General features: G+C 50.4%; 1 long non-coding RNA gene across 1 annotated transcript in view; it reads left to right on the top strand.

Annotated features, from left to right (window-relative positions):
- Positions 1-13,930, top strand: part of LOC134947414 (uncharacterized) — a 95,978-nt gene extending 82,048 nt beyond the window's left edge. Inside the window, exon 4 of the long non-coding RNA XR_010182547.1 lies at positions 13,127-13,930. This is a non-coding gene — a long non-coding RNA (uncharacterized LOC134947414). The remainder of the gene's footprint in view (positions 1-13,126) is intronic.
- The last annotated feature ends 356 nt before the right edge of the window (positions 13,931-14,286 follow it).

Here is a 14,286-nt window from a genome sequence, read left to right as displayed (position 1 = left end):
TTCCGTAGTACCCTGGGCAGGAGTGACACTGGAGGGAACAGGTATGGCAGCCGAAAGTTCCTTGGAATTGCCAGTGCGCCCACGAATGCTGCTTGCTCCGAAGACTGGAACCTTGTGATTGTGTCGAGATGCCATCAGGTCTATATCTGGTAGACCCCATTTGTCCACAAGGAGTTGGAAGACCTCCGGATGAAGACTCCACTCCCCGGTGTGTACATCCAGATGACTGAGGTAGTCCGCTTCCCAGTTGAGGACCCCCAGAATGAACACTGCCGATATTGCTGGCAGATGGCGTTCCGCCCATCGAAGAATTTTTGACACTTCCATCATTGCCATGCGGCTTTGAGTGCCGCCTTGATAATTTATGTACGCCACCGTGGTGGCGTTGTCTGATTGTACTTGAACAGGCCTGTTCTGTACGAAAGGCAGGGCCAGTGTCAACGCATTGAACACTGCCCGCAATTCCAGAATGTTTATTGGGAGGAGAGATTCCTCCCTGGTCCACCGACCCTGGAGAGAGTGTTGCTCCAACACCACGCCACAACCCCACAGACTGGCATCCGTCGTTAGGAGGACCCAGTTGAAGATTCAGAAGGGACGACACCGCTCAATTGTTGGTCCTGTAGCCACCAACTCAGTGACAGACGAATCTCTGGAGTCAAGGAGATCATTTGAGACCTGATCCGGTGAGGCAGGCCGTCCCACTTGTAAAGGATTAACCTCTGCAGAGGGCGGGAATGAAATTGAGGGTACTCTCCCATGTCGAAAGCCGACACCATGAGGCCTAGTACTTGTATCGCCTAGTGAGGAAGCATCTGATTCTGTCCTAAAGTTTCAGGAAGCATCTGATTCTGTCCTAATGTTTCAGGACCTTCTCTGGAGACAAGAATAAATGTTGGTTGTGTGTGTCCAGTAATGACCCCAGGTGCACCATGCTCTGAGCAGGGACCAGTGAGGATTTCTTCCAGTTGATGAGCTACCTGTGGGCTTGTAGGAATTGGACTGTCAGTTCCAGATGACGGAGGAGTACCTCTGGGTAGTTCGCCAGGATCAACAAGTCGTCCAGATATGGCAGGATCCTGATACCCTGACGGCGGAGAAGGGCCGTCATGACCGCCATGACCTTGGTGAAGATCCAAGGAGCTGTGGTCAATCCAAAAGGCAAGGCTTGGAACTGATAATGAAGGTTGCCAATAGCAAACCGTAGATATTACTGATGCAACATGGCAATAGGTATGCGTAGGTAAGCATCCTGTATATCCAGGGATACCATATAGTCCTTGGGTTCCATAGCCAGTACAATAGAGAACAGAGTTTCCATGTGGAATTTGGACACCCTCACAAATTTGTTCAAAGATTTGAGGTTGAGTATAGGCCGGGAGGATCCATTCGGCTTCGGAACTAGAAACAGCGTCAAATAGTATCCCCTGCCTCTCTGAGACAGAGGCACCGGCACTATCACTCCTGTATCCAGGAAGGATTGGACAACCAAATGTAGAGTTTGTGCTTTTAACGGATCTCTTGAAATAGATTGCGTACCCGTGATAGACCACTTCCTGCATCCAGGCGTCCGAAGTGGTCTTTAACCATACCGGGGTGAACTGCAGAAGTCGGCCTCCCACCTTGGGTTCCCCAAGGGGTAGGCCCGTCCCATTATACAGCAGGCTTGTCTGGTTTGGTAGCAGGCTGACGGGTGGCCCAACAACGTTTAGGTTTGGGCTTAGAGGACCTGGAAGTGCGAGCCTGTCTCGGGTACGCATGACCCTTTGCTTTACCTGGAGGTCGAAAGGAACGGAAAGTAGTACTCTTAGCCTTCGGAACCGAAGGATTAGTACCTGGGAGAAACGCAGTCTTGGCCGAAGCCAAGTCGGTCACAATCTTGTTCAGATCATCTCCAAACAGTATATCTCCCTTAAAAGGGAGCACCTCCAAGGTCTTCTTAGAGTCCAGGTCCACTGACCCGGACTGTAACCACAGAATCTGGCGAGCCAGGATAGACATAGTAGATGCCTTGGCCGCCATAACGCCTGCATCAGAGGCCGCCTCCTGAATATAGTGGGAGGCTGTGGTAATATATGACAGATATTGTCTGGCAGTGTCAGAAAAATTCAGAGTTAGCTCTTAATCAATTGCTTGAACCCAGGCTTCAATACCTTTTGCAGCCCAAGAGGCTGCCATAGTGGGTCTATGTACAGCACCGGTAAGAGTGTAAATAGACTTCAAGCAACCCTCCACACGCTTATCCGTCGGTTCCTTCAAAGAGGTGACTGTGGTGACAGGCAGTAGAGGAGAGTAGATGACACCACAAGACGGGCTACATGTGAGTCCACTGGTGGTGGGGTTTCCCACTTGTTACTTAACTCCGCAGAGATAGGATAACGAGCTAGCATCTTTTTAGACAGGGAAAATTTATTTCCTGGAGAAGACCAGGATTCCTGACGTATGTCAATTAAATGGTCAGAATGTGGTAAGACTAATTTAGCAACCTTCTGACGTTTGAACTTATCAGGTTTCTTAGACATCTCAGGAGGGTCAATCTCATCATCAATCTGAAGAATCAGCTTGATAGCCCCCACTAGGTCAGGAATGTTTTGTTCATATCAACCTGTGTTGTAGAATCTTCATCAGAAGCAGCGGTATCAGCATCTGATGGATAAGTATATTCCCCATCCGAATTGGAAGAATCATCCGAAATATTAGTAGATTGTGAGGAAGAAATGGCCCACTTAGATGACCCTTTGGTCCCAGTAGGGCGAGGGTTAGGTTTTTGTTTAACCAAGGACTGATTTAATTGCTGTAACTGGGTTGACAGAGTATCCGCCCATGGTGGATTAACTACAGGGACAATATGTGGCTATAATGGCACTGGAGGTCCCACAGGGGGTGTAAGTCTTGTTACAAGCGTAGTCAGTATATTTGAAAATGCAGCCCAAGGTGGATCTGCCACAGGTGCTGGGGGGTTGACTAGGGGGTGCAGAACACCCAGTACCTGAACCCTCAGCTGAAACCTTTTCCTCAGGTAAATCCATGGTGCCAGCACTGCATGATGCAAGAGTGTCTGTGGATTTCCCGCCCTGTGTAGCAGACATTATTGGGAATGTAGCCTTAGGGATTATCAGTACAATATAGCCAGACAAACACAATACCTGACAAAAAACCCTAAAATATGTGACCACAATTGCAGAGCACAAACAAAGGATTTAAGTGGTAACAGGTGACTGAAACACACAGTGAAAAATACAAAACAGTATATCCTGTGGAACACTATCTCCTATATAATAGCCCAGATCTGTGATTTTGTGCCTCATTTGCTAATGCTGGGCAGAGTCACAACACTGGGCGGAGTTAGTCAAATGAGTCACAGATCTGGGCAAATCTATAGGAGACTCGGAGCAGAAGCAGATGGTATGGGCATGGCACAGGCAGGGGTGCATACCTCCCAGCTTTCTTCAGGGAGACAGGGGTGCATACCTCCCAGCTTTCTTCAGGGAGACAGGGGTGCATACCTCCCAGCTTTCTTCAGGCAGACAGGGGTGCATACCTCCCAGCTTTCTTTAGGCAGAATGAGGGACACACGCACGGCGAAAAGGGGGCGTGGTCAACGAAAAGGACCCGCGATCGCGAGCCACGCCCCGTTTTCGTCAGTGAGGGGACATGCCCAGCGCTCTGTGAGCTGCTGGCATGCCCCCAGGGGCAGATTATGAGTCTGGGGTGACCAGGGCACATGAGTCATCTCATTGCTGTGCCTGCTGTGGGTTTGGGGGCGTGGCCAAATCGTTGGACGCGTGACCACACCATCTTATGCAAATTCCGGGATTTTTATTTTTTTTTAAATGGGATTTTGGCCCCTCAGCCAGGGGTAAATCCAGACACCCCCCCCCCCCCCCACACACACCCGCACAGGCAGAAGAAAGCAGGGAGGCTTCTGCCTCCTGCAACACCACAGACCTGCCAACACGCAGCAGCGTGTGCTGACTGTAGCACAATGCTGCTGCTATCACTGGCAGGACGGGGGAGCTTCAGAGCTGGGACAGAGCTACTCCAGCCGGGGGGCCTCCTAAAACTGTGGGGCCCGCGGTACATACCCCCTGCCCCCCCCCCCCCTTAATACGGCTCTGCTGCCGGAACCCCCTCTTAATCCGTACCCCCTGATGTCCCCTCTCCCTCTGTCTCCACTAAATAGACATCTATTCACCGCTGATCTGCTAAGCAGAACAGCGAGTACAGGAGCTTCCCAACTGCCCCCCTACCGTGGGACACTGCGGCCCGCGGGTGGGACAGCGGGACAGACCCCCAAAAATTGGACTATCCCACGAAAATCGGGACAGTTGGGAGGTATGGGGGTGTGTGAGGGGGTATGCCGTACAGACAGACGGGCACCGGCTCACTGTGTGCTTGACCCCCCCACATCAGCATACTCAGCAGGGTCTCTCTGGCGCGGAGGAGCGTCACTTTCTGGCACACTCCACGCTTCTTAGCTGCAGTTTTGTGGGGCACCTGCCGCTGTGCAGGTTCGTACTGCCTCTATCTCCAGCCCCTGCAACCCCACCACTAACTGCAGTGCTGCCGCCTGCAGTGAGGTGCACCCAGCTCCTCACACTTTAGCCGGCGGGCAGCGCTGCAGAAGTCCGCGCTGCTTGCAGGCTCCGACCCCCTCCTCCCTCCAGCCGCAGCGTCTCCTGGGGGCTAACCAGTCACTCCCAGTCTCCCCTTACCACAGTGCCCAGCAGCCGCGAGGTCCGCGCCGCGTGCATGCTATGACCCCCTCCTCCCTCCAGCCGCAGCGTCTCCTGGGGGCTAACCAGTCACTCCCAGTCTCCCCTTACCACAGTGCCCGGCAGCCGCGCGGTGTGTGACTGAGGAGGGGGGGAGGGATGCGGACGAGCAGAGGAAGCAGGACTCCAGCATGAGAGAGTCAGCCATGCCAAGTCTCCACCAGCAGCAGATCCCAACAGGTTGGAGTGGAACAGCAGCAGCCAGCAGCAGTGACTCCGGTAACACACATCTGTCTGTCACCACTGTCCTGTCCCTAATACCAATCTCTCCCGTGTTCTGTCATGTCCCTGTCACCCCTGGCCTTGCCCTGTCACCCCTGGCCTTGCCCTGTCACCCCTGGCCTTGCCCTGTCACCCTTATTCTGGTCCTTTCACCCTTATCCTGGCCCTGTCACCCTTATCCTGGCCCTGTTACCCCTATCCTGGCCCTGTGTGTCACCCCTGTGCTTGCCCTGTCAACCCTATCCTGGCCCTGTCAACCCTGTCCTGGTCCTGCCGCCCCTACCCTAGCCCTGTCACCCCTATCCTGTCCCTGTCATTTCTGTCCTTGCCCCGTCGCCCCTGTCCTGGCCCCATCACCCCTGTCCTTGCCCCGTCACCCCTGTCATTGCCCGTCACCCCTGTCCTTGCCCCGTCACCCCTGTCCTGGCCCCATCACCCCTGTTCTGACCCTGTCACCCCTGTCCTGGCCCCGTCACCCCTGTTCTGACCCTGTCACTCCTGTCCAGGCCCTGTTACTGCATACCCTCCAACTACCTTTTTGCCAGGTACAGTACCCGCAGCGCCTCCAGACCCCTCCCCAATGCACCACACCTCCGCACCTTCCCCACGATCACATGCGGCACTCCACCCCTCCCCCACACGCTGTGTCTCCAGACCCCCTACATCACCGGTGGCTCCCACTCCACTGCCCCTCCACCACCCACAGCACCTCCAGACCCCCTCCACCATCCACCCCCATATATGTCTCCCCCCACACCTGCCCCCCCTCCACCCGCAGACACCCTCCTCCATCCGCGCCCCCCCTCACCCACCCCTCCCCCACCCACGGCACCCCTGCACCTGCCTCTCCACCACCTGCAGCGCCTCCGGACCCCCTTCCCCATCCGCCGCACCACCTGCACCTGTCCCTCTCCCACCCATGGCGCCTCCGGACCCCCTACCCCACCCCCGCCCCTTCCCATCCCACAGCACCTCCGGAACCCTTCACCCATCCGCAGCATCCCTGCACCTGCCCCTCCCCCACCCGTGGCACCCCTGCCCCTCCCCCACCTGCAGTTCCTCTGGACCCCTCCCCCATCTGCAGCCCCAACTCCTCTGCCCCTCCCCCACCCTCAGCACCTCCCGACCCTTCCCCATCCAGCCTCCCCCCCCCCTCTTCCGCCCCCCCTCCACCCGCAGCATCTACAGACACCCTCCCCCATCTGCAGTCCCCCCCGCACCCACTACATTCTGTACATCGTGCCCTGCAGGTGCTGTTCACGCCGTCGCAAGGGGCTGCGCCTCCTTCACCATCGCACGCCCTTTCATTGTGCAATATTTACCCACTAACAAAGGAATGCAGGTAATACTCCATATAATACAAATATTGAACCCCAGAAAGGCATGCAGGGGTTAAGGGGGTGGAGCCACTTGCGACGGTGTGAAGTGCGCCCGTAGGGCGTGATGAAGCACCTAGTATGGTATATGAGACCCTGATGCACTTAGACCCCCAGGGCACAGAATATAGTGGTAGCAATATGTGTGATACACAGAATAGAATCCAGACAGCAGCTATAGGCACACACAGTCACAGGTATAATGCAGACTTTATTACATATAAAAATAAAACACTGAACTAGTAATACTACATATAGATATGTGTGTATACAGATATAACAATGCACAGTAAACACTGGATGTATATCACAGAATACTTGTACTAAATATTCCTATAGAAGTACACTTGTTCTTAACTAACACTGTCTAAAATGACATGTAGAATACTTAAGTGTCCTGTAAATGCACAGCGCTGATAAGACAGGCGGCTTTACAGAGGAGACAGTGCCCAGAAGTCCCAGCTCTGTAAAATGGCGCCCAAACGCTGACAGGGAGTGAGGGAGAGAGAGAGATGCAGCTCCTGGGTGGGAACACCTGCTGTAGATGGCGCCTGGAGCTGGGGGAGGGGCTACAGGTCAGCGCCTTATCCCCTCTGATGGACTTCACCACCGGGTACTATGGAGCCTATAATAAACGGATTCTAGTAAATCCGACCTGTGCTCCCTGCCCTGGTGGATATAGTGGGGTCCCTGCACGGCCACAGCGTTCACGCCAGTGGCGCGGTCCGTCTCCTGGGACCGCGACCGTATCGCGATTTCGGCTGTCCCACCTGGGGGACCCTCTTACTTCCTCCTTGAAGTGCGGCCACGCGGACCAGGAGAGCAGCAGTGGTGATGTGTGCCTGATGAACGGAGCGCCTCCGCTGCAAGTACCCGGCAACCAGGGCGCGGGAGCATACAGCGCCACTGGAGGAGGTGATGGAGCCACAGCACAGAATGTCAGCATGACATACACAGCATCTAGTGCCTGTGCCGCGGCCCTTAAAGTCTTCTTTCTTCTTAAAAGCTCTTATTAGGGCTGCCTAGCGCAGCCCATCCTGTTGGTGACCTGCACTGCAGGCACCAACTTACAAACTGAGCTCCAGTGCCTGGAGGCGGGAATATAGAGGAGGCGGTGCAGTGCATCCTGGGAACAGTCAAAGCTTTAGCCTGTTGGTGCCTCGGCTCAAGATCCAACTCTACACCCCGATGTTATTCCCTGTGGAATACCAGTGTACCCCGCTGCAGAAAGCATACTTACCCAGGGATTGGTGATCCAGTGCAGGCTGCCAGTCATCAGAGCTCCCTGCCGCTCCTGTGACCTCCGGGGCAGTATAAGTGATGCATAAAGCCTTGTAGACAGATAACACGGGGACTTTGTCCTACGCATACAATAAGCCTCTGTCATTTATCTATCACTGTCTTGGAAATGACAGAAGATTTGATCCATCTCCCCCCTCAGTCGCCCACTCTCTCTTTCTCTATTGTGTGCTACTGGGAATTCTGTCACCAATTTGCAGGTTAAAATGTTTCTTGCAGCCGTTTACTTCTGAAGCAATTTCCTGCAATTTCCAGCAAATGGAGGCAGGTGGCCGCCGGCCGGTAGCTGGTCAGAGTTATATTTCAATATAAAACTTCATTTTGAACGTTACTAAGGCTGGATGAGCCATGTAATAGTCCCGGTCCTGCTTATTTCCCAACCAGGATGCGACAACTGCAGCCAATGCAACACGTTGTTATTATTAGCGGCCTCTCCCCCAACACAACACGCCGCGCCATAAACATGTCATATCTTAAAAGGTGTCCGGGATTTATGCCCAGGCTTCTTGGGGCTATATTTTCCTGTCAACGACCCAAGGCAGTCTATCTATTATCTCTTATTTTCCCGTGAAGGCCGCCTGACTGAAAGTCACTTGTGACAGGCCCTGCGCTATTAACGACGATGATTTACCTCAAATTAATTTTAAAAGGCTTTTTTTTCTTTCTCCTCCCTCAAACGTATTACTGAAATTGGCGGCGGATTGCAGGTAGCGTATACAGCCTGTATGTCACAGGCTCCCTCACCATGATTTAGAAAGTTCTGGTGTTTTATTTAATTACGACCGTCATTTTTTTATCTTTCGTCTTTTTTTTTTTATGGACGATGACTATCTCTGGGAATAGCAATTATGCCGTTAAACTGAAAGTTCTTTAAAGAATTCATGCCAGAATGGTAAGTGGTTACCGGAGGACAGGATCTCACATGAATATTCTCTCAATTGTTGGAAGTTAAATGTATTTTATGTTACACATTTATTAATGTCATTCCCTTGGAAATTCATATAGATTTCTCTGCTTGGATGCTGGGTTAATTAGAATCTCCATAGACTGAAAGCAACAGGAAAAAAAAAAAGGAATCCCTGTCGTTAAAGTTTGAGAGGAGGTTCTGTTCCAAATGACTCCTATAATCTTAGGCCCAGATTTATCAAGCCTTGGAGAGTGATAAATTGCATGTACAAACCAATCAGCTCCTACCTGTCATTTTTCAAACACAGCCTGTAACATGGCAGTTAGGAGCTGGTTGGTTGGTACTTTGGGGGACATTTACTAAGCAGTGATAAGAGCGGAGAAGTGAGCCAGTGGGGAAGTTGCCCCATCAACCAATCAGCAGCTCTGTATCATATTATAGTATGCAAATAATAGATGTTACTTTAGTGCTGATTGGTTGCCATGGGCAACTTCTCCACTGGCTCACTTCTCTGCTCTTATCACTGCTTAGTAAATGTCCCCCTTTATCACTGTGCAATTTGCCATTCTCCAAGGCTTGATAAAACTGAGCCTAGGGGCGGGATGTACTAACATATGTGATCAATATCGCAATGCGGTGACGGAGGCCCCCCTGCGATGTGGTCTGTGGGGGGTCTCCGTCACCTCTCAGGGGTCTCCACACTGCCCGCATGCCGGGAAGCCGCAGCAGGCAGCCCCCAGTGCCTCCTCCTCCCCCCTGCACCCGGAAGGACCCCCAGCTGCGTTGCTAGGGTGAGGAGGAGTTTACCTTCCTGGACCAGGGCTGCCTGGAGGAAGGTATGCCGGGGGGAAGGGGAGTCGGCGTCTGCGGCGGGTTGCGGCGGCCAACGATAAGAAGCCCGTAGGCTTCTATAGGGTATCGCCATCCAGAGATGGCGATACCCGAGGCGGCGAAAAACCGGCGATGGGGTCTTAGTACATTTGAAAATGCGGTAAAACCCCCGAAAGCGGGGGTTTTACCGCATTTTCCCTTTAGTACATCCCGCCCTAGGTGCTATAACGTAGTGATCTTGTTACCTCAGCCCAGCCAGCGCCCCTGCCAGTTTCCGGTCATTTATTCAGGGGATTTAGCGAATTTCACGTGGAAGGCACACATTTGCACGTATCACTAAAATGTACTTTTAGCATATACAGTACTAGGAGTATCCATCGGTAACCACAGGTTCGGTTGCAGGAGTCCAATGGCTGCCAGCAACACTTGTATTCTTCCGATGTGCGTTTTTCTAACGTTTGATGATGTAACGCAACACAGGAAGAAATGCGCTTACGCAGCCGCAGTGCTCCATTGCTCATGTGCAAACTTGCTCCGCATTTGAGCAGGCGCACTAGTGTACCGGTGATGGCTGCAACCATTGAACGGTTTATAAACAATAGTTATATGCCATCATTAGACATGTAACGAGGGTAGCAAATGTGGAACTATTCTGTGTCGCCCATCCCATGGTATATATAGTAGCATCCCACTGATTTGGCGTTACTTTCAGATTGACTGGATCGGCAACAGATGAGCGGGGCTGGGGAGGAGGGGGGGGGGGATTTGGGAGGTCTATAGTTGGGGGAAAGTTAAGAAAAAGGGGCTAGAATAATTGGGTTTGATAATGAGGGTAAAGGTGATGCTTTTAATAGGATTACTGGGGGGAGGTAATTAGGGGGTTAATGAATATACATATAATTGATGTTAAGTAACAATGGGGAAGGATGGAGTTAATGGGGTTAATATTGGCGAATGGGGTTGTTTTATGATGGAGTCGAAAATGTTCATTTGTTTTGATGAGGGGATGAAATTTGCGTGGCATTCACCAAAATGCTCTATCATGGCAGTCAGTGGGATGCTGTGTGTACTGTATGGTGTTCACTGTGATGCTCTGTGTACTGTATGGTGGTCATTATGATGCTCTGTGTACTGTATTGTGATCATTGATATGCTCTGTGTACTGTATGGTGGTCATTGTGATGCTCTGTGTACTGTATGGTGGTCATTGTGATGCTCTGTGTACTGTATGGTGGTCACTGGGATGCTCAGTGTACTGTATGGTGGTCATTGTGATGCTCTGTGTACTGTATGGTGGTCATTGTGATGCTCTGTGTACTGTATGGTGGTCACTGGGATGCTCAGTGTACTGTATGGTGGTCATTGTGATGCTCTGTGTACTGTATTGTGATTACTGAGATGATCTGTGTATTGTATGGTGCAAATTGGAGTGCTATGTGTACTGTTTAGCAGTCACTGGGATGCTGTGTATAGTACTCTGTGATGCTCACTGAAATGCACTGTGTACTGTATGGCAGTCAATGAGATGCTCTGTGTACTGTATGGTGCTTACTGGGATGCTCTGTCTACTGTAAGGAATAACTAAGCAATTCAGAGTGTCCAATTAGCTTACTTAGTCAGTAATTACTCACCTTCCGAAGCGCTGTCATCTCCTCCAATATCAGGATTTGGACTCTGCAGCAGCGGTGAGAGTAACGTGTGAGTGTGTGCATTAGTGTGTGACACCCTTCCCCGGAAGCAGCGCCTGGGAGAACTACATCTCCCAGCACCCACCTTTCCTCCCAGCAGCCCGCTCGCCTCCCTCCCTCCCCAGTGCAAAGATAGAGGGGAGACCACCGGGAGTTGAGAAGACCACTCGACCGGAGAGTATCTCTTTTTTTGTTTTGTTTCACGCAACGTGGGGTATTCAGAACTGAAAACCCTGCATGTATTTTTTAATTGGATACCACGGGTATTGGGAGCACGTGCGGTAATCCAAAATTGGAGTTAGGTCTACGAGTTTTTTTTGCAGGCTAAACCTCACGCTCAATTTAATTTCTCCCATAGACTCACAACCTCCAAGCAGCTTCTCATAGTCTGGCACAGTGATTAATGCTATAAATATAAACTCACCTCACAGCTGTATGGAATTGCTGCTTTACATTCAACATGTATAGGACATGAAATGATTGCGCCCATTATACAGCACTAGCTGTTCTACCCGTTCTTCGCACGGGAGTGTCTGATTTTCACGGTTGTAAATACAAATAAGTTTTACAAATTTGGTAAATCTATAGAGATGTAAATTTGAGACGTCTTATTAATGTAAGTAAATGTTAATCCATGGTTCTTGGCGTTACCTGAGGAGCCCCCGTAGCAGATATGGTAAAAAGTGACCGGACCATTTTTGTAGTTTATTCAATTCTACACACTGGAGGTGCAATCCAGAGTTTGATCCGATTGTCTGTTTGGGCGTTATCGTTCACGCAACGCAAGCCACGCATCGGTAATGACGTCATGGCAACCCCCTTTTCATTCCCTTAGGGGAGGTTTATTACAATTCTAATTACGTAGTTTTCCTATTTCCCACCTGAAGAAAACCTATGTTACATTTCATCTTCCTAACGAGAATTAGTGATGTGTCAGTGAGTAAGTCAGTGAGTGAGTGAGTCAGTGAGTGAGTGAGTGAGTGAGTTAGTGAGTGAGTGAGTCATTGAGCGAGTCAGTCAGTGAGTCTGTGAGTGAGTCAGTGAGTGACTCAGTGAGTGAGTGAGTCAGTGAGCGAGTCAGTCAGTCAGTCAGTGAGTCAGACAGTCAGTGATTGATTGAGTGAGTGAGTGAGTGAGTCAGTCAGTCAGTGATTGATTGATTGATTGATTGATTGAGTTAGTGAGTGAGTCAGTGATTGATTGAGTGAGTCAGTCAGTCAGTCAGTGAGGCTGTGAGTGAGTGAGTGAGTGAGTGAGTGAGTCAGTCAGTCAGTGAGTCTGTGAGTGAGTGAGTGAGTCAGTCAGTCAGTCAGTCAGTCAGTGATTGATTGAGTGAGTGAGTCAGTCAGTGGGTGAGTGAGTGAGTGAGTGAGTGAGTGAGTGAGTGAGTGAGGGCTTTCGCATTTATATTTATAGATTATCGGTATACACCCTTTGCGGTAAAATTTTTGGCAATGGGGGTCATACCGAGTTGATCGCTAGCTGCCGTTGTTTGCAGCGCAGCAATCAGTCTAAAAATCGGCATTTCTGCGCATGCGTATGGGCCGCAATGCACACGCGCGTCATGCGGGTACAAAGCCCGTTGTGGTTGTGCACAAGTTGTAGCGAAGTTTTCAGTCGCACTGACAGCCGCAAGAAGATTGACAGGAAGGGGGCGTTTCTGGGTGTCAACTGACCGTTATCAGGGAGTATGTGAAAAAACGCAGGCGTGGCTGGGTGTTCGCTGGGCGGGTGTATGACGTCAAATCCGGACAGGAATAGGCTGAAGTGATCGCAAGCGCTGAGTAGGGTCAGAGCTACTCAGAAACTGCACAAACTGTTTTTGCAGAACTCGGCTGCACAGGCGTTCACACTTCTGCTAAGCTAAAATACACTCCCCAGTGGGCGGCGGCATAGCGTTTGCACGGCTGCTAAAACTAACTAGCGAGCGATCAACTCGGAATGACCCTCAATATCCACAGCATAAAATTGCCCTGGTTGTTGTTACTTTTCTTGGCTGTTCTGTCTTCTAATATTTGTTTTATCAAGGTGCCAGGACTGCGCACATCTGTCCCCCATGAGGCTGGCACTCTGCGCCAGAGAACGCAGAACAAAGGACAGGAGAGAGACCTCACATGTTGTACTCACTTTGGCAGATGGTCGGGAGTAATAACCTTATGTTGTATTTGCTTTAAATGTTTAATGAAACATACAGTCCTATTTGTACATACTGTACCAACACATATTGTAGAATTAAGGGCTTGATGCCAATTTGTACGCAAAAGCCTATGCAGCTCGGTGTGTGCGCAGTGTGGGCGCAATTAATTCGATAATCAATACCGACATTGCGGACAAATCAGAATCAGGCCTAAGAGCTGTCATACGGTTATATCAGGTACGGTAGCTAATATACAGCATCACCCCCAGATTTCAATGGAACATATGCTGATCACATATGTTGGCCTTGTATTACCTATTAGAGTCATTCCTGACGGGTACAACACACAACCACACAAAGCCTTTATTCCGCTCTTACACAATTCTAATTACAATTGAAACAAAGTGACATTTTCATAAAATACAGTAAGAATTGTTAATTTTTTTTAGCTCTGCAATATGAATATCTTATTGCTGCAATTTCTTTACTAACGCTTACTCAGGCAGCTGAGCGATTATAATGGCCTGAAGCTGACGGGGTTAACTTACCACTGTGTCGGGCCAGTCTCAGCCGACAGGCAGAAGCGCAAACCGGCTTTGCATTTACTCATAAGTGGGATTTCACTTAGACTTGGAGGGAAAAATAAATGAAACAGTTAATATATGAAAATGAAACAGATAAAAAAAATAATAATAATTTTTACAGCAAACCTTTAACATAAAAAAATGCTATTTAAATAATAAATCATCTTAAATTCATATCGCCATCCTGTGTCTACTGTATGTGATCGTTACATAATGGGATCCCACATACGAAGGCATTGTTACCGCTGCGTGGGTTGCGGTAACCCCTTACTGCACAGATTGAAACCCTATCACTGGCTAGTCTTATCGCTGGTGTGGGTTGCTCTATCCCCTTGCTGCACAGAGTGAAGCCCTATCACCGACTAGTCTTACCGCTGGTGTGGGTTGCTCTATCCCCTTGCTGCACAGAGTGAAGCCCTATCACCGGCTTCTTTTACCACTGGCGAGGGTTACGGTAACCACTTGTT

Source organism: Pseudophryne corroboree, chromosome 8 (assembly GCF_028390025.1).
Source record: "Pseudophryne corroboree isolate aPseCor3 chromosome 8, aPseCor3.hap2, whole genome shotgun sequence".
NCBI lineage: Eukaryota > Metazoa > Chordata > Amphibia > Anura > Myobatrachidae > Pseudophryne > Pseudophryne corroboree.
The sequence above is the reverse complement of the archived record's forward strand: the minus strand, read 5'-3'. Positions and strand labels throughout refer to the sequence as shown.